At 37.3% G+C, this 19,099-nt stretch overlaps 1 long non-coding RNA gene across 1 annotated transcript in view; it reads left to right on the plus strand.

The window, feature by feature from the left end:
• LOC147238265 (uncharacterized) overlaps positions 1-19,099 on the plus strand; it is a 207,314-nt gene that overhangs the window by 107,218 nt on the left and 80,997 nt on the right. Inside the window, exon 2 of the long non-coding RNA XR_015111934.1 lies at positions 11,298-11,316. This is a non-coding gene — a long non-coding RNA (uncharacterized LOC147238265). The remainder of the gene's footprint in view (positions 1-11,297; positions 11,317-19,099) is intronic.

A 19,099-nucleotide genomic window follows, 5' to 3' on the forward strand; every position in this document is an offset into this window, starting at 1 on the left:
CTGTAACTTCAAGTTTATGCAACTTTCTATGCTTTCAGGTTGAACCTTGACTGAAAACTCACTTTGAACATATGTTTTGGATGTTTTGTATTACAGGTCACAAATAGTGTTTTCTCAGCGAGAGAAGGCCAAAATGAACACTTCATGCATAACTCCTTTATTTTGAGGAAAACTGAGTTTAATCCACCTGTAATTTAAAGTTTTATGCATCTTTCTATGCTTTCAGGTTGACACTTGACTGAAAACTCACTTTGACAAAAAGTTATGATTGTTTTGTATCACAGGTCACAAGTAGCGTTTTCTCAGTGAGAGAAGGCCAAAATGAACACTTCATGCATGACTAATTTTTTTTTTGAAAACTAAGTGAAATCCACCTGTAACTTTAAGTGTATGCATCTTTCTATGCTTTCCGTTTGAAACGTCACTGAAAACTCACTTTGAACAAAAGTTATGGCTGTTTTGTATCACAGGTCACAAATAGCGTTTTCTCAGGGAGAGAAGGCCAAAATTAACACTTCATGCATAACTCCTGTATTTTGATGAAAACTGACTGAAATCCACCTATAACTTCTCTTTTACGCATCTTTCTATGATTTAAGGTCGAACTTTCACTTCGAAGTCATTTTGAAAAAAAATTATGTCTTTGATGTCACGGTTCACGAAGACTGTTTTCAAAACAAAAGAAGACTTTTTAATCATTTCATGCAGAACTCCATTAGTTTGAGCAAAGCTGGCTTAAAAGCACCTGTTACTTCAAAGGTTTTCATCATTCTGTGTTTTCAGATTTGAAGTTCACTGAAAGGTCAGTGTGATCAAGAGTTCCAGCATTTGTGATCACAGGTCATACAATGCCTTTTACCAGCGAGAGTCCTCTGGAGTGAACACTTCTTGCTGAACTCCCTTATTTTCAGGAAAACTGACTGAAATCCACATTTCATGTCGAGGTAATGTCATTTTCAGTGTATTCAGGTTGAAACTTTTCTGAAAACTCACTTTGAACAAAAGTTATGGCTGTTTTGTATCACAGGTCACAAATAGCGTTTTCACAGCGAGAGAAGGCCAAAATGAACACTTTATGCATAACTCCTGTATTTTGAGGAAAACTGTGTGAAATCCACCTGTAACTTCAAGTTTATGTATCTTTCTTTGCTTTCAAGTTGAAACTTGACTGAAAACTCACTTTCAACAAATATTATGGCTGTATTGTATCACAGATCACAAATAGTGTTTTCTCAGCGATAGAACGTCAAAATGAAAACTTCATGCATAACTCCTTTATTTTGAGGAAAACTGCATGAAATCCACCTGTAATTTCAAGTTTATGCATCTTTCTATTCTTTCAGGTTGAACTTTCACTTCGAAGTCATTTAGAAAAAAAATTACGTCTTTGATATCACGGTTCACGAAGACTGTTTTCAAAACAAAAGAAGACATTTTATACATTTCATGCAGAACTCTATTAGTTTGAGCAAAGCTGGCTTAAAAGCACCTGTTACTTCAAAGGTTTTCATCATTCTGTGTTTTCAGATTTTAAGTTCACTGAAAGGTCAGTGTGATCAAGAGTTCCAGCATTTGTGATCACAGGTCACACAATGCCTTTTACCAGCGAGAGTCCTCTGGAGTGAACACTTCTTGCTGAACTCCCTTATTTTGAGGAAAAATGACTGAAATCCACATGTCATGTCAAGGTAATGTAATTTTCATTGTATTCAGGTTGAAACTTGTCTGAAAACTCACTTTGAACAAAAGTTATGGCTGTTTTGTATCACAGGTCACAAATAGCGTTTTCACAGCGAGAGAAGGCCAAAATGAACACTTCATGCATAACTCCTGTATTTTGAGGAAAACTAAGTGAAATCCACCTGTAACTTGTCTTTTATGCATCTTTCTATGCTTTTAGGTTGAAACTTGACTGAAAACTCACTTTGAACAAAAGTTATGGCTGTTTTGTATCACAGGTCCCAAATAGCGTTTTCTCAGGGAGAGAAGGCCAAAATGAACACTTCATGCATAACTCCTGTATTTTGATGAAAACTCACTGACATCCACCTGTAACTTCAAGTTTATGCATCTTTCTATGCTTTCAGGTTGAAACTTGACTGAAAACTCACTTTGAACAAAAGTTATGGCTGTTATGATCACAGGTCACAAATAGTGTTTTCACAGATAGAGAACGCCAAAATGAACACTTCATGCTGAACTCCTGTATTTTTTGGAGGAAAACTGAGTGAAATCCACATGTAACTTCAAGTTTATGCGTCTTTCTTTACTTTCAGGTTGAAACTTGACTGAAAACTCACTTTGAACAAAAGTTTTGGCTGTTTTGTATCACAGGTCACAAATAGTGTATTCTAAGCGAGAGAAGGCCAAAATGAACACTTCATGCATAACTTCTTTATTTTGAGGAAAACTGCGTGAAATCCACCTGTAACTTCTCTTTTATGCATCTTTCTATGCTTTCAGGTTGAAACTTGACTGAAAACCCACTTTGAAAAAAAGTTATGGCTGTTTTGTTTCACAGGTCACAAATAGCGTTTTCTCAGGGAGAGAAGGCCAAAATGAACACTTCATGCATAACTCCTGTATTTTGAGGAAAACTGCATGAAATCCACCTCTAACTTCAAGTTTATGCATCTTTCTATGCTTTCAGGTTGAACTTTCACTTCGAAGACATTTTGAAAAAAAATTACGTCTTTGATGATCACTGTTCATGAAGACTGTTTTCAAAACAAAAGAAGACATTTTAAACATTTCATGCAGAACTCTATTAGTTTGAGCAAAGCTGGCTTAAAAGCACCTGTTACTTCAAAGGTTTTCATCATTCTGTGTTTTCAGATTTTAAGTTCACTGAAAGGTCAGTGTGATCAAGAGTTCCAGCATTTGTGATCACAAGTCACACAATGCCTTTTACCAGCGAGAGTCCTCTGGAGTGAACACTTCTTGCTGAACTCCCTTATTTAGAGGAAAACTGACTGAAATCCACGTGTCATGTCAAGGTAATTTAATTTTCATTGTATTCAGGTTGAAACTTGTCTGAAAACTCACTTTGAACAAAAGTTATGGCTGTTTTTTACCACGGGTCACAAATAGCGTTTTCACAGCAAGAGAAGGCCAAAATGAACACTTTATGGATAACTCCTGTATTTTGAGGAAAACTGTGTGAAATCCACCTGTAACTTCAAGTTTATGTATCTTTCTTTGCTTTCAAGTTGAAACTTGACTGAAAACTCACTTTGAACAAAAGTTATGACTTTTTTGTATCACAGGTCACAAATAGTGTTTTCACAGCGAGAGAAGGCCAAAATGAACACTTCATGCATAACTCCTGTATTTTTTGGAAAACTGCCTTAAATCCACCTCAAACTTCAAGTTTATGCATCTTTCTAAGCTTTCAGGTTGAAATTTGACTGAAAACTGACTTTGAAAAAAAGTTATGGCTGTTTTGTATCACAGGTCACAAATAGTGTTTTTACAGCGAGAGAAGGCTAAAATGAACACTTCATGCATAACTCCTGTATTTTGAGGAAAACTGCATGAAATCCACCTGTAACGTCTGTTTTATTCATCTTTCTATGCTTTCAGATTGAAACTTGACTTAAAACTCACTCTAAACAAAAGTTATGGCTGTTTTTTTTTACAGGTCACAAATCGTGTTGTCTCAGCGAGAGAAGGCCAAAATGAACACTTCATGCATAACTCCTGTATTTTTAGGTAAACATCGTGAAATCCACCTCTAACTTCAAGTTTATGCATCTTTCTATGCTTTCAGGTTCAAACTTGACTGAAAACTCACTTTGAAAAAAAGTTATGGCTGTTTCGTATCACAGGTCACAAATAGCGTTTTCTCAGCGAGAGAAGGCCAAAATGAACACTTCATGCATAACTCCTGTATTTTTTGGAAAACTGCATGAAATCCACCTGTAACTTCAAGTTTATGCATCTTTCTATGCTTTCAGGTTGAAACTTGACTTAAAACTCAATTTCAACAAAAGTTATGGCTGTTTTTTTATCACAGGTCACAAATAGTGTTTTCACAAAGAGAGAAGGCCAAAATGAAGGCAAGGCAAGTTTATTTGTAGAGCACAATTCATACACATGGCAATTCAAAGTGCTTTACAGTTGCAGAAAAACCTTTAAATCACAAAAAGGCAGATAAAATCATAAAACATAAATAGAATCATTAATTTAAAGAAAAGGAGAAGAGTGCAGATAAAATACTTTCAGCTGTCGTATGCACGACTGAACAGAGTAGTTTTCAGCCTGGTCTTAAACATTGTCACAGTTGATTCCTGTCTCACTTTTTCTGGAAGACTGTTCCAGATTTTAGTTGCAGAAAACTGGAAAGGAGCTTCACCATGTTTAGTCCTGACTCTGGGCCCCTGTAGGAGACCTCTACCTGAGGTTCTCAGAGACCTGGAGGGTTCATATGGGTCTAACATGTCAGAGATTTACTTCGGTGCTTGACCATGAAGAGACTTGTATACAAGCAGAGCTGTCTTAAAGTCTATTCTCTGAGCAACAGGAAGCCAGTGCAGAGATCTGAGCACTGGACTAATATGGTCGTATTTCCTGGTTCTAGTCAGGACTCGAGCTGTAGCGTTCTGAATGTATTGTAGTTGTTTAACAGCTTGTTTAGAGATACCAGTGAGCAGGCCGTTACAGTAGTCTAACCTACTGGAGACAAATGCATGGATTCGTCTGTCCAAGTCTGGTTCAGACACTATACCTCTGATTTTGGCAATGTTTTTTAGATGGTAAAAGGCTGCTGATATTACTGACTTAATGTGGCTGTTAAAGTTCAGATCTGAGTCCAATATTACCCCCAGATTTCTAACCTGTTGTTTTGGTTTTAGAGAAAGGGATTCAAGGTGACTGATCACACTTTCTCTTTGCTTCTGTGGCCCAAAAACGATTAATTCCGTTTTTTCTGAGTTTAGCTGGAGAAAGTTGTTTTGCATCCACATGCTTATATGTTGGATGCAGTGGAAGAGTGAATCCACAGGTCCATGTTCACCTGCTGTCAGAGACACATAGATCTGAGTGTCGTCTGCATAGTTATGGTAGGACACATTATGGCTGCTTATTAGTTGGCCTAGTGGAAGCATGTATAGGTTGAACAAGAGGGGCCCCAAGATTGAACCTTGGGGGACACCACAGGTCATGGCCATTTTGTCTGAGCTGCAATTTCCAATTTCAACAAAGTATGTTCTCTCCTCAAGATAGGACTTGAACCACTTTAGAGCAGAACCAGAGATTCCTAGCCAATTCTCTAGCCTCTGTAAAAGGATCTCATGGTCAACTGTGTCAAAGGCAGCACTCAAGTCAAGCAGGACTAAGACTGAGACTTTGCCTTTGTCTGTGTTTAGGCGGATGTCATTTATCACCTAGATCAGAGCTGTCTCAGTGCTGTGGTGGGGCCTAAAGCCAGACTGGAAAGTATCAAAAGCATTGTTGGACAGGAGAAAGTCAGTGAGTTGTTGATAAACAACTTTTTCGAGGACTTTTCCTAGGAGTGGCAGGTTTGATATGGGCCGGTAGTTGTTCAGAACCATGGCATCAAGACTGCTCTTCTTTAAAAGAGGCTTAATGACCGCAGTTTTCAGGGCCCTTGGAAATGTTCCAGTCTCTAGTGAAATCTTAACTAAATGAGTAACTTTTGGTAACAGGCTGCTCAGCACAGTCTTTACAAATCTAGTGGGTAACTCATCAAGGCAGCATGTAGATGAACTCAGACCTGAAATAATCTCTTCGACTGTTTTGTCACTGACAGGAGTGAAATGTGCCAGCTCTAGGTGTTCAGGTGGATGCTGGGCTATCATTTGTGTCTTAGAAATGATAGCTTTTTTAATATCTTGAACTTTATCACTAAAGAATTTTGCAAATTCATTGCAATTTGATATAGAAATGAATTCTAAGGGCAGTGGAACCGAAGGGTTTGTTAATCTGTTTACAGTAGCAAACAGAACTCGAGAATTACCATTCGAGTTTGTAATCACTTCAGAGAAATACCTCTCCCTAGCTCTTCGTAAAGTCTGGTTAAACATGGATAATTTTTGTCTATAAATGTCATAGTCAACCTGTAGCTTTGACTTGCGCCATTTCCGTTCGGCTCTCCGGCACCCTCTTTTTTGTGCCCTGACAGAGTCTTCATTTCTCCATGGTGCTTTTTGTCTGTCTTTAACTATTCTAACCTTAACAGGAGCAATGGTGTCCAAGACATTCAAAACACTTGATGTATACGAGTTTAACAGATCATTAACATTAGAACCAGAGGTGTTTTCAAAAGCAACCATTTCCATAAACTGTGTCCTTGTTTTGTCATTTATGAGTCTTCTCCGAACCATTGACGACCCATGTGCTGGCTTGGGTATAACAGACAGATTAAAGAAAACACAAAAATGATCTGATAATGCAATATCCATGACATTAACACCTGAAACAATAACCCCTTTTGTAATGAGCACGTCCAGTGTGTGCCCTCTGTTGTGAGTGGGTTCGTTCACATACTGAGTTAGACCAAACGTTTCAAGGACAGCACTGAGTTCTTTAGCATGTCTGTCACTGGCTACATCCACATGCACATTTAAATCACCTGTAATAACCAAACAGTCAAATTCAGTGCGCACAGCTGAAAGTAATTCAGTAAAATCATCAATAAAACAGTTCTGTGGTGGCCTATAAATAGTGATATAAAGTATGGTGGCTTGTTTTAACTCCAATTTGAATGACAAATACTCAAATGATGAAAAAACTCCAAACGACAATTTTTGTATAACTATATTTTCTCTGAATATGCTACACACCCCTCCACCTCTCTTGCTCTGTCTTGTTTCAGATTCAAAGGTGTAGTGAGGTGGAGTAGACTCAATCAGGACTGCATTACCTGTATTTTTGTCAAGCCACGTCTCAGTTAAAAACATTAAATCAAGATCACGAGAAGAAATAAAATTATTAATTAAAAATGATTTGTTATTTAAAGATCTGACATTAAGCACAACATGTTTGAGATTAGACTGAGTTTCAAAGGACTCCAAGTTCTTACAAGAGATATGGATTAGATTTCTCTGCTCATCTGTCTGTCTCTCTCTTATCTAATCTTCGTGATATTACAGTAGGTATTGTTTTTGCAGAGAAGTTCTCCTCCCTGGACCTCCAGTTGGGTATACTATGAGTGGTAGCAACGCAGAGGCCCTTTACATCCTAGACAGCAGTGGTGACACTGTTGGAGATTACAGCTGGGCCTGGTGGTGAAGACTGAGCTGGGGGGACTCTGGGGGGAGGGGAAGGGGCACGATACTTCTTTGGGGCAAGAACCCTCGATCTAATCAGGTCTGGAGTGAGAGGAGCCATTTTCGTTCCTGATTTTATCAAGCTTTCAAGATGGTTTGGAAATCTCAAAGGTGACTGTGGAGATGGGAATGAGAGTGAAGAGAGGGCGTAGACACAGCAGGTGGTGCCCAGGACGGCGGTGAGGGAGAAGGTGACAGGGATGCTGCATCCCTAACCTTCTCCGGAGATGCAGGTTTTGTCCTTGCAGTTGCAGCAGAGTTGTTTTCTGAAGATGCTGATGTTGTTGTTGTGGGAGCTGGAGCTGATGCCTTCGCTGGGGATGCAGGTTTTGTTGTTGAGGCTGCTGTGGCTGAGTCCTTTTCCAGTGGTTGCAGAAGGTGCTGTTTTGGGTACATCCTTTGCCGGGTCCTTGGGTGGGGAAGAGGGAGCTCCTCTCCCTCTCCTCTTTTCTCTCATCGGTTGCCCGCAAGCCTGGTTCAGTTCAGGCCGGTTCTGATGCCTCAGAGCATGGAGGAGGTTATCCGTCAGCCTCTTTACTCCACCTCCATTCAGGTGTGGCCCTTTTCCTCTGAAAAGGTCACCTCGATGCCAAAACAGGTTAAAGTTCTCGATGTAATGCAATCCTCTGGACTCGCAGATGTTGGGTAGCCACGTGTTCAACTGAAGCAGTCGGCTGAATTTATTCACTTTCCTGTCCGTGTTTGGGAAACTGCATTAAATCCACCAGTAATTTCTCTTTTATGCATCTTTCTATGCTTTCAGGTTGAAACTTGATTGAAAACTCACTTTGAACAAAAGTTATGGCTGTTTTGTATCAAAGGTCACAAATAGTGTTTTCTCAGCGAGAGAACGCCAAAATGAACACTTCATTCATAACTCCTGTATTTTTTGGAAAAATGCCTGAAATCTACCTGTAACTTCAAATTTATGCATCTTTCCATGCTTTCAGGATGAAACTTGATTGAAAACTCACTTTGAACAAAAGTTATGGCTGTTTTGTATCAAAGGTCACAAATAGTGTTTTCTCAGCGAGAGAACGCCAAAATGAACACTTCATTCATAACTCCTGTATTTTTTGGAAAAATGCCTGAAATCTACCTGTAACTTCAAATTTATGCATCTTTCCATGCTTTCAGGATGAAACTTGACTGAAAACTCACTTTGAAAAAAAGTTATGGCTGTTTTGTTTCACAGGTCACAAATAGCGTTTTCCAAGCGAGAGAAGGCCAAAATGAACACTTCATGCAGAACTCCTGTATTTTGATGAAAACTCACTGAAATCAAGCTGTAACTTCAAGTTTATGAATCTTTCTATGCTTTCAGGTTGAAACTTTACTGAAAATTCACTTTGAAAAAAAGCTATGGCTGTTTTTTATGACAGGTCACAAATAGTGTTTTCTCAGCGAGAGAAGGCCAAAATGAACACTTCATGCATAACTCCTTTATTTTTTGGAAAACTCCATGAAATCCACTTTTTCACTTCAAGTTTATGCATCTTTCTATGTTTTCAGGTTGAAACTTGACTGAAAACTCACTTTTAAATAAAGTTATGGCTGTTTTGTATCACAGGTCACAAATAGTGCATTCTCAGTGAAAGAAGGACAAAATGAACACTTCATATATAATTCCTGTATTTTATGGAAAACTGAGTTAAAACCATCCTCTAACTTAAAGTTTATGCATCTTTCTATGCTTTCAGGTTGAAACTTGACTGAAAACTCACTTTGAAAAAAAGTTATGGCTGTTTTGTATCACAGGTCACAAATAGCGTTTTCTCAGCGAGAGAAGGCCAAAAAGAACACTTCATGCATGACTCCTGTATTTTTTTGAAAACTGCATGAAATCCACTTCTAACTTAAAGATTAGGCATCTTTCTATGTTTTAATGTTGAAACTTGACTGAAAACTCACTTTGAACAAACGTTATGGCTGTTTTGTATCAGAGGTCACAAATAGTGTTTTCTCAGCGAGTGAAGGCCAAAATGAACACTTCATGCATAACTCCTGTATTTTTTGGTAAACTGAGTGAAATCCACCTGTATCTTCTCTTTTATTCATCTTTCTATACTTATACTTTCAGGTTTAAATAAAAATCCACTTCTAACTTAAAGATTAGGCATCTTTCTATGTTTTAATGTTGAAACTTGACTGAAAACTCACTTTGAACAAACGTTATGGCTGTTTTGTATCAGAGGTCACAAATAGCGTTTTCTCAGCGAGAGAAGGCACAAAACGAACACTTCATGCATTGCTCCTGTATTTTTTTGAAAACTGAATGAAATCCACTTCTAACTTCTAGTTTATGCATCTTTCTATGCTTTCAGGTTGAAACTTGACTGAAAACTCACTTTAAACAAAAGTTATGGCTGTTTTTTTATATCACATGTCACAAATAGCGTTTTCTCAGCAAGAGAAGGCCAAAATGAACACTTCATACACAACTCATGTATTTTGAGGAAAACTGAGTGAAATCCACCTGTAACTTCAAGTTTATGCATCTTTCTATGCTTTCAGGTTAAAACTTGACTGAAAACTGACTTTGAACAAAAGATATGGCTGTTTTGTATCTCATGTTACAATTAGCATTTTCTCAGCGAGAGAAGGCCAAAATGAACACTTCATGCATAACTCCTGTATTTTGAGGAAAACTGCCTGAAATCCACCTGTAACTTCAAATTTTTGCATCTTTCTATGCTTTCAGGTTGAAACTTGACTGAAAACTCACTTTGAACAAAAGTTATAGCTTTTTTGTGTCACAGGTCAAAAATAGTGTTTTCTCAGCGAGAGAAGGCCAAAATGAACACTTCATGCAGAACTCCTGTATTTTGAGTAAAACTGCATGAAATGCATCTCTAACTTTACGTTTATGCATCTTTCCATGCTTTCAGTTTGAAACTTGACTGAAAACTCACTTTGTACAAAAGTCATGGCTGTTTTTTATCACAGGTCACAAATCGTGTTTTCACAGCGAGAGAATGCCAAAATGATCACTTCATGCATAACTCCTGTATTTTCAAGAAAACTGAGTGAAATCCACCTGTCACTTCAAGTTTATGCAACTTTCTATGCTCTCAGGTTGAAACTTGACTGAAAACTCACTTTGAACAAAAGTTATGGCTGTTTTGTATCACAGGTCAAAAATAGTGTTTTCTCAGCGAGAGAAGGCAAAAATGAACACTTCATGCATAACTCTTTTATTTTGAGGAAGACTGAGTGAAATCCACCTGTAACTTAAAGTTTATGCATCTTTCTATGCTTTCAGGTTAAAACTTGACTGAAAACTGACTTTGAACAAAAGATATGGCTGTTTTGTATCTCATGTTACAATTAGCATTTTCTCAGCGACAGAAGGCCAAAATGAACACTTCATGCATAACTCCTGTATTTTGAGGAAAACTGCCTTAAATCCACCTGTAACTTCAAATTTTTGCATCTTTCTATGCTTTCAGGTTGAAACTTGACTGAAAACTCACTTTGAACAAAAGTTATAGCTGTTTTGTATCACAGGTCAAAAATAGTGTTTTCTCAGCGAGAGAAGGCCAAAATGAACACTTCATGCAGAACTCCTGTATTTTGAGTAAAACTGCATGAAATGCATCTCTAACTTTACGTTTATGCATCTTTCCATGCTTTCAGTTTGAAACTTGACTGAAAACTCACTTTGTACAAAAGTCATGGCTGTTTTTTATCACAGGTCACAAATAGTGTTTTCACAGCGAGAGAAGGCCAAAATGAACACTTCATGCATAAATCCTGTATTTTGAGGAAAACTGAGTGAAATCCACCTGTAACTTCTCTTTTATGCATCATTCTATGATTTCAGGTCGAACTTTCACTTCAAAGTCATTTTGAAAAAAAATTATGTCTTTGATGATCAAGGTTCACGAAGACTTTTTTCAAAACAAAAGAAGACATTTTAATCATTTCATGCAGAACTCCATTAGTTTGAGCAAAGCTGGCTTAAAAGCACCTGGTACTTCAAAGGTTTTCATCATTCTGTGTTTTAAGATTTGAAGTTCACTGAAAGGTCAGTGTGATCAAGAGTTCCAGGATTTGTGATCACAGGTCACACAATGCCATTTACCAGCGAGAGTCCTCTGGAGCGAACACTTCTTGCTGAATTCCATTATTTTCAGGAAAACTGATTGAAATCCATGTGTCATGTCAAGGTAATGTAATTTTCATTGTATCCAGGTTGAAACTTGTCTAAAAACTAACTTTGAACAAAAGTTATGGCTGTTTTGTATCACAGGTCACAAATACTGTTTTCTCAGAGAGAGAAGGCCAAAATGAACACTTCATGCATAACTCCTGTATTTTGAGGAAAACTGAGTGAAATCCACCTGTAACTTCAAGTTGATGAATGTTTCTATGCTTTCAGTTTGAAACTTGACTTAAAACTCACTTTGAACATAAGTTATGGCTGTTTTGTATCACAGGTCACAACTCGTGTTTTCACAGCGAGAGAAGGGCAAAATGAACACTTCATAAATAACTCCTGTATTTTTTGGAAAACTGCATGAAATCCACCTGTAACTTCTCTTTTATGCATCTTTCTATGCTTTCAGGTCGAAATTTGACTGAAAACTCACTTTGAACAGAAGTTATTGCTGTTTTGTATCACAGGTCACAAATAGTTTTTTCTCAGCAAGAGAAGGCCAAAATGAACACTTCATGCATAACTCCTGTATTTTTAGTAAAACTGCCTGAAATCCACCTGTAACTTCAAGTTTTTTCATCTTTCTATTCTTTCAGGTTGAAACTTGACTGAAAATTCACTTTGAAAAAAGTTATTGCTTTTTTGTATCACAGGTAACAAATAGTGTTTTCTCTGCGAGAGAAAGCCAAAATGAACACTTCATGCATAACAACTTTATTTTTAAAAAACTGCATGAAATCCACCTTTAACTTGTCTTTTACGCATCTTTCTATGCTTTCAGGTCGAAACTTGACTGAAAACTAACTTTGAACAAAAGTTATGGCTGTTTAGTATCACAGGTCACAAATAGCGTTTTCTCAGTGAGAGAAGGCCAAAATGAACACTTCATGCATAACTCCTGTATTTTGAGGAAAACTGCCTCAAATCCACCTGTAACTTCAAGTCTATGCATAGTTCTCTGCTTTCAGGTTGAAACTTGACTGAAAACTCACTTTGACAAAAAGTTAGAGCTGTTTTGTATCACAGGTCACAAAATAGTGTTTTCTCAGCGAGAGAAGGCCAAAATGAACACTTCATGCATAACTCCTTTATTTTTCGAAAACTGAGTCAAATCCACCAGTCACTTCAAGTTTTTTCATTTTTCTATGCTTTCAGGATGAAACTTGACTGAAAACTCACCTTGAACAAAAGTTATGGCTGTTTTGTATCACAGGTAACAAATAGTGTTTTCTCAGCGAAAGAAGGCCAAAATGAACACTTCGTGCATAACTCCTGTATTCTGAGGAAACCTGCCTTAAATCCACCTGTAACTTAAAATCAATGCATCTTTCTATGCTTTCAGGTTGAAACTTGACTGAAAACTCACTTTGAACAAAAGTTATGGCTGTTTTGTATCACAGGTCACAAATAGAGATTTCTCAGCGAGAGAAGGCCAAAATGAACACTTCATGCAGAACTCCTGTATTTTGATGAAAACTCACTGAAATCAAGCTGTAACTTCAAGTTAATGCATCTTTCTATGCATTCAGGTTGAAACTTGACTGAAAACTCACTTTGAACAAAAGTTATGGCTGTTTTGTATCACAGGTCACAAATAGCGTTTTCTCAGCGAGAGAAGGACAAAATGAACACTTCATGCAGAACTCCTGTATTTTTAAAAAAAAATCTCAAATCTACCTGTAACTTCTCTTTTTTGCATCTTTCTATGCTTTCAGGTTGAAACTTGACTGAAAACTCACTTTGAACAAAAGTTAAGGCTGTTTTGTGTCACATGTCACAAATAGCGTTTTCTCAGCGAGAGAAGGCCAAAATGAACACTTCATGCATAACTCCTGTATTTTGAGGAAAACTGTGTGAAATCCACCTCCAACTTCAAGTTTATACATCTTTCTATGCTTTCAGTTTGAAACTTGACTGAAAACTCACTCTGAACAAAAGTTATGGCTGTTTTGTATCACAGGTCACAACTCGTGTTTTCACAGCGAGAGAAGGCCAAAATGAACACTTCATGCATAACTCCTGTATTTTGAGGAAAAATGCATGAAATCCACCTGTAACTTCCCTTTTATGCATCTTTCTATGCTTTCAGGTTGAAACTTGACTGAAAACTCACTTTAAACAAAAGTTATTGCTGTTTTGTATCACAGGTCACAAAATAGTGTTTTCTCAGCGAAGGAAAGGCCAAAATGAACACTTCATGCAGAACTCCTGTATTTTTCGAAAACTGAGTCAAATCCACCAGTAACTTCAAGTTTATTCACCTTTCTATGCTTTCAGGATGAAACTTGACTGAAAACTCACTTTGAACTAAAGTTATGGCTGTTTTGTATCACAGGTCACAAATAGTGTTTTCTCAGCGAGAGAAGGCCAAAATGAACACTTCATGCATAACAACTTTATTTTTAAAAAACTACCTGAAATCCACCTGTAACTTTTGTTTAATGCATCTTTCTATTCTTTCAGGCTGAAACTTGACTTACAACTCACTTTGAACAAAAGTTTTGGCTGTTTTGTATCACAGGTCACAAATAGAGATTTCTCAGCGAGAGAAGGCCAAAATGAACACTTCATGCATAACTCCTGTATTTTGAGGAAAACTGCATGAAATCCAACTCTAACTTCAAGTTTATGCATCTTTCTATGCTTTCAGGTTGAAACTTGACTGAAAACTCACTTTGAACAAAAGTTATGGCTGTTTTTTATCACAGGTCACAAATAGCGTTTTCACAGCAAGAGAAGGCAAAAATGAACACTTCATGCATAACTCCTGTATTTTGAGGAAAACTGAGTGAAATCCACCTGTAACTTCTCTTTTATGCATCTTTCTATGCTTTCAGGTTGAAACTTGAAACAAAACTCACTTTGAACAAAAGTTATGGCTGTTTGTATCACAGGTCACAAATAGTGTTTTCTCAGCGAGAGAAGGCCAAAATGAACACTTCATGCAGAACTCCTGTATTTTTTTGAAAAAATCTCAAATCTACCTGTAACTTCTCTTTTTTGCATCTTTCTATGCTTTCAGGTTGAAACTTGACTGAAAACTCACTTTGAACAAAAGTTAAGGCTGTTTTGTGTCACATGTCACAAATAGCGTTTTCTCAGCGAGAGAAGGCCAAAATGAACACTTCATGCATAACTCCTGTATTTTGAGGAAAACTGCGTGAAATCCACCTGTAACTTCTCTTTTTTGCATCTTTCTATGCTTTCAGGTTGAAACTTGACTGAAAACTCACTTTGAACAAAAGTTATGGCTGTTTTGTGTCGCAGGTCACAAATAGCGTTTTCTCAGCGAGAGAAGGCCAAAAGGAACACTTCATGCAGAACTCCTGTATTTTGAGGAAAACTCACTGAAATAAAGCTGTAACTTCAAGTTTATGCATCTCTCTATGCTTTCAGGTTGAAACTTGACTGAAAACTCACTTTGAACAAAAGTTATGGCTGTTTTGTATCACAGGTCACAAATATGGTTTTCTCAGCGTGAGAAGGCCAAAATGAAAACTTCATTCATAACTCCTGTATTTTTTGGAAAACTGCATGAAATCCACCTGTAACTCGACGTTTATGCATCTTTCTATGCTTTCAGGTTGAAACTTGACTGAAAACTCAATTCGAAAAATTTATGGCTGTTTTGTATCACAGGTCACAAATAAGGTTTTCTCAGCGAGAGAAGGCCAAAATGAAAACTTCTTGCATAACTCCTGTATTTTTTGGAAAACTGACTGAAATCCACCTGTAACTTTCAAGTTTATGCATCTTTCTATGCTTCCAGGTTGAAACTTGACTGAAAACTCACTTTGAACAAAAGTTATGACTGTTTTGTGTCACAGGTCACAAATAGCGTTTTCTCAGCGAGAGAAGGCCAAAATGAACACTTCATGCATAACTCCTGTATTTTGAGGAAAACTGCATGAAATCCAACTCTAACTTCAAGTTTATGCATCTTTCTATGCTTTCAGGTTGAAACTTGACTGAAAACTCACTTTGAACAAAAGTTATGGCTGTTTTTTATCACAGGTCACAAATAGCGTTTTCACAGCAAGAGAAGGCAAAAATGAACACTTCATGCATAACTCCTGTATTTTGAGGAAAACTGAGTGAAATCCACCTGTAACTTCTCTTTTATGCATCTTTCTATGCTTTCAGGTTGAAACTTGAAACAAAACTCACTTTGAACAAAAGTTATGGCTGTTTGTATCACAGGTCACAAATAGTGTTTTCTCAGCGAGAGAAGGCCAAAATGAACACTTCATGCAGAACTCCTGTATTTTTTTGAAAAAATCTCAAATCTACCTGTAACTTCTCTTTTTTGCATCTTTCTATGCTTTCAGGTTGAAACTTGACTGAAAACTCACTTTGAACAAAAGTTAAGGCTGTTTTGTGTCACATGTCACAAATAGCGTTTTCTCAGCGAGAGAAGGCCAAAATGAACACTTCATGCATAACTCCTGTATTTTGAGGAAAACTGCGTGAAATCCACCTGTAACTTCTCTTTTTTGCATCTTTCTATGCTTTCAGGTTGAAACTTGACTGAAAACTCACTTTGAACAAAAGTTATGGCTGTTTTGTGTCGCAGGTCACAAATAGCGTTTTCTCAGCGAGAGAAGGCCAAAAGGAACACTTCATGCAGAACTCCTGTATTTTGAGGAAAACTCACTGAAATAAAGCTGTAACTTCAAGTTTATGCATCTCTCTATGCTTTCAGGTTGAAACTTGACTGAAAACTCACTTTGAACAAAAGTTATGGCTGTTTTGTATCACAGGTCACAAATATGGTTTTCTCAGCGTGAGAAGGCCAAAATGAAAACTTCATTCATAACTCCTGTATTTTTTGGAAAACTGCATGAAATCCACCTGTAACTCGAAGTTTATGCATCTTTCTATGCTTTCAGGTTGAAACTTGACTGAAAACTCAATTCGAAAAATTTATGGCTGTTTTGTATCACAGGTCACAAATAAGGTTTTCTCAGCGAGAGAAGGCCAAAATGAAAACTTCTTGCATAACTCCTGTATTTTTTGGAAAACTGACTGAAATCCACTTGTAACTTTCAAGTTTATGCATCTTTCTATGCTTCCAGGTTGAAACTTGACTGAAAACTCACTTTGAACAAAAGTTATGACTGTTTTGCTTCACAAGTCACAAATAGCGTTTTCTCAGCGAGAGAAGGCCAAAATGAACACTTCATGCAGAACTCCTGTATTTTGATGAAAACTCACTGAAATCCACCTGTAACTTCAAGTTTATGCATCTTTCTATGCTTTCAGGTTGAAACTTGACTGAAAACTCACTTTGAACAAAAGTTATGGCTGTTTTGTGTCGCAGGTCACAAATAGCGTTTTCTCAGCGAGAGAAGGCCAAAATGAACACTTCATGCAGAACTCCTGTATTTTGATGAAAACTCACTGAAATCAAGCTGTAACTTCAAGTTTATGCATCTTTCTATGCTTTCAGAATGAAACTTGACTGAAAACTCACTTTGAACAAAAGTTATGGCTGTTTTGTGTAACAAATCACGAATAGCATTTTCTAAGCGAGAGAAGGCCAAAATGAACACTTCATGCAGAACTCCTGTATTTTGAGGAAAGCTCACTGAAATCCAACTGTAACTTCAAGTTTATTCATCTTTCTATGCTTTCAGGTTGAAACTAGAGTGAAAACTCACTATGAACAAAAGTTATGGCTGTTTTGTGTCACAGGTCACAAATAGCGTTTTCTCAGCGAGAGAAGGCCAAAATGAACACTTCATGCAGAACTCCTGTATTTTGATGAAAACTCACTGAAATCCACCTGTAAGTTCAAGTTTATGCATCTTTCTATGCTTTCAGGTTGAAACTTGACTGAAAACTCACTTTGAAGAAAAGTTATGGCTGTTTTGTATCACAGGTCACAAATAGTGTTTTCTCAGCGAGAGAAGGCCAAAATGAACACTTCACGCAGAACTCTTGTATTTTGAGGAAAACTCACTGACATCTAGCTGTAACTTCAAGTTTATTCATCTTTCTATGCTTTCAGGTTAAAACTAGAGTGAAAACTCACTATGAACAAAAGTTATGGCTGTTTTGTGTCGCAGGTCACAAATAGCGTTTTCTCAGCGAGAGAAGGCCAAAATGAACACTTCATGCAGAACTCCTGTATTTTGATGAAAACTCACTGAAATCAAGCTGTAACTTCAAGTTTATGCATCTTTCTATGCTTTCAGAATGAAACTTGACTGAAAACTCACTTTGAACAAAAGTTATGGCTGTTTTGTGTAACAAATCACGAATAGCATTTTCTAAGCGAGAGAAGGCCAAAATGAACACTTCATGCAGAACTCCTGTATTTTGAGGAAAGCTCACTGAAATCCAACTGTAACTTCAAGTTTATTCATCTTTCTATGCTTTCAGGTTGAAACTAGAGTGAAAACTCACTATGAACAAAAGTTATGGCTGTTTTGTGTCACAGGTCACAAATAGCGTTTTCTCAGCGAGAGAAGGCCAAAATGAACACTTCATGCAGAACTCCTGTATTTTGATGAAAACTCACTGAAATCCACCTGTAAGTTCAAGTTTATGCATCTTTCTATGCTTTCAGGTTGAAACTTGACTGAAAACTCACTTTGAAGAAAAGTTATGGCTGTTTTGTATCACAGGTCACAAATAGTGTTTTCTCAGCGAGAGAAGGCCAAAATGAACACTTCACGCAGAACTCTTGTATTTTGAGGAAAACTCACTGACATCTAGCTGTAACTTCAAGTTTATGCATCTTTCTATGCTTTCAGGTTAAAACTTGACTGAAAACTCACTTTGAACAAAAGTTATGGCTGTTTTGTGTCACAGGTCACAAATAGCGTTTTCTCAGCGAGAGAAGGCCAAAATGAACACTTCATGCAGAACTCCTGTATTTTGAGGAAAACTCACTGAAATCAAGCTGTCACTTCAAGTGTATGCATCTTTCTATGCTTTCAGGTTGAAACTTGACTGAAAACTCACTTTGAACAAAAGTTATGGCTGTTTTGTGTCGCAGGTCACAAATAGCGTTTTCTCAGTAAGAGAAGGCCAAAATGAACACTTCATGCAGAACTCCTTTATTTTGAGGAAAACTCACTGAAATCCACCTCTAACTTAAAGTTCATGCATCTTTCTATGCTTTCAGATTGAAACTTGACTGAAAACTCACTTTGAAGAAAAGTTATGGCATTTTTGTGTCACAGGTCACAAATAGTGTTTTCTCAGCGAGAGAAGGCCACAATGAACACTTCATGCACAATTCCTGTATTTTGAGGAAAACTCACTGAAATCAAGCCGTAACTTCAAGTTTATGCATCTTTCTATGCTTTCAGGTTGAAACTTGACTGAAAACTCACTTTGAAGAAAAGTTATGGCATTTTTGTATCACAGGTCACAAATAGTGTTTTCTCAGCGAGAGAAGGCCAAAATGAACACTTCATGCAGAACTCCTGTATTTTGAGGAAAATTAACTGAAATCCAACTGTAACTTCAAGTATTTGCATCTTTCTATGGTTTCAGGTTGAAACTTGACTGAAAACTCACTTTGAACAAAAGTTATGGCTGTTTTGTGTCACATGTCACAAATAGCGTTTTCTCAGCGAGAGAAGGCCAAAATGAACACTTCATGCATAACTCCTGTATTTTGAGGAAAACTCACTGAAAT

The sequence above is a fragment of the Aulostomus chinensis genome, unplaced genomic scaffold (genome assembly GCF_037954235.1).
Source record: "Aulostomus chinensis isolate RoL2024-O1b breed Wild unplaced genomic scaffold, RoL_Achi_v1.0 HiC_scaffold_28, whole genome shotgun sequence".
NCBI lineage: Eukaryota > Metazoa > Chordata > Actinopteri > Syngnathiformes > Aulostomidae > Aulostomus > Aulostomus chinensis.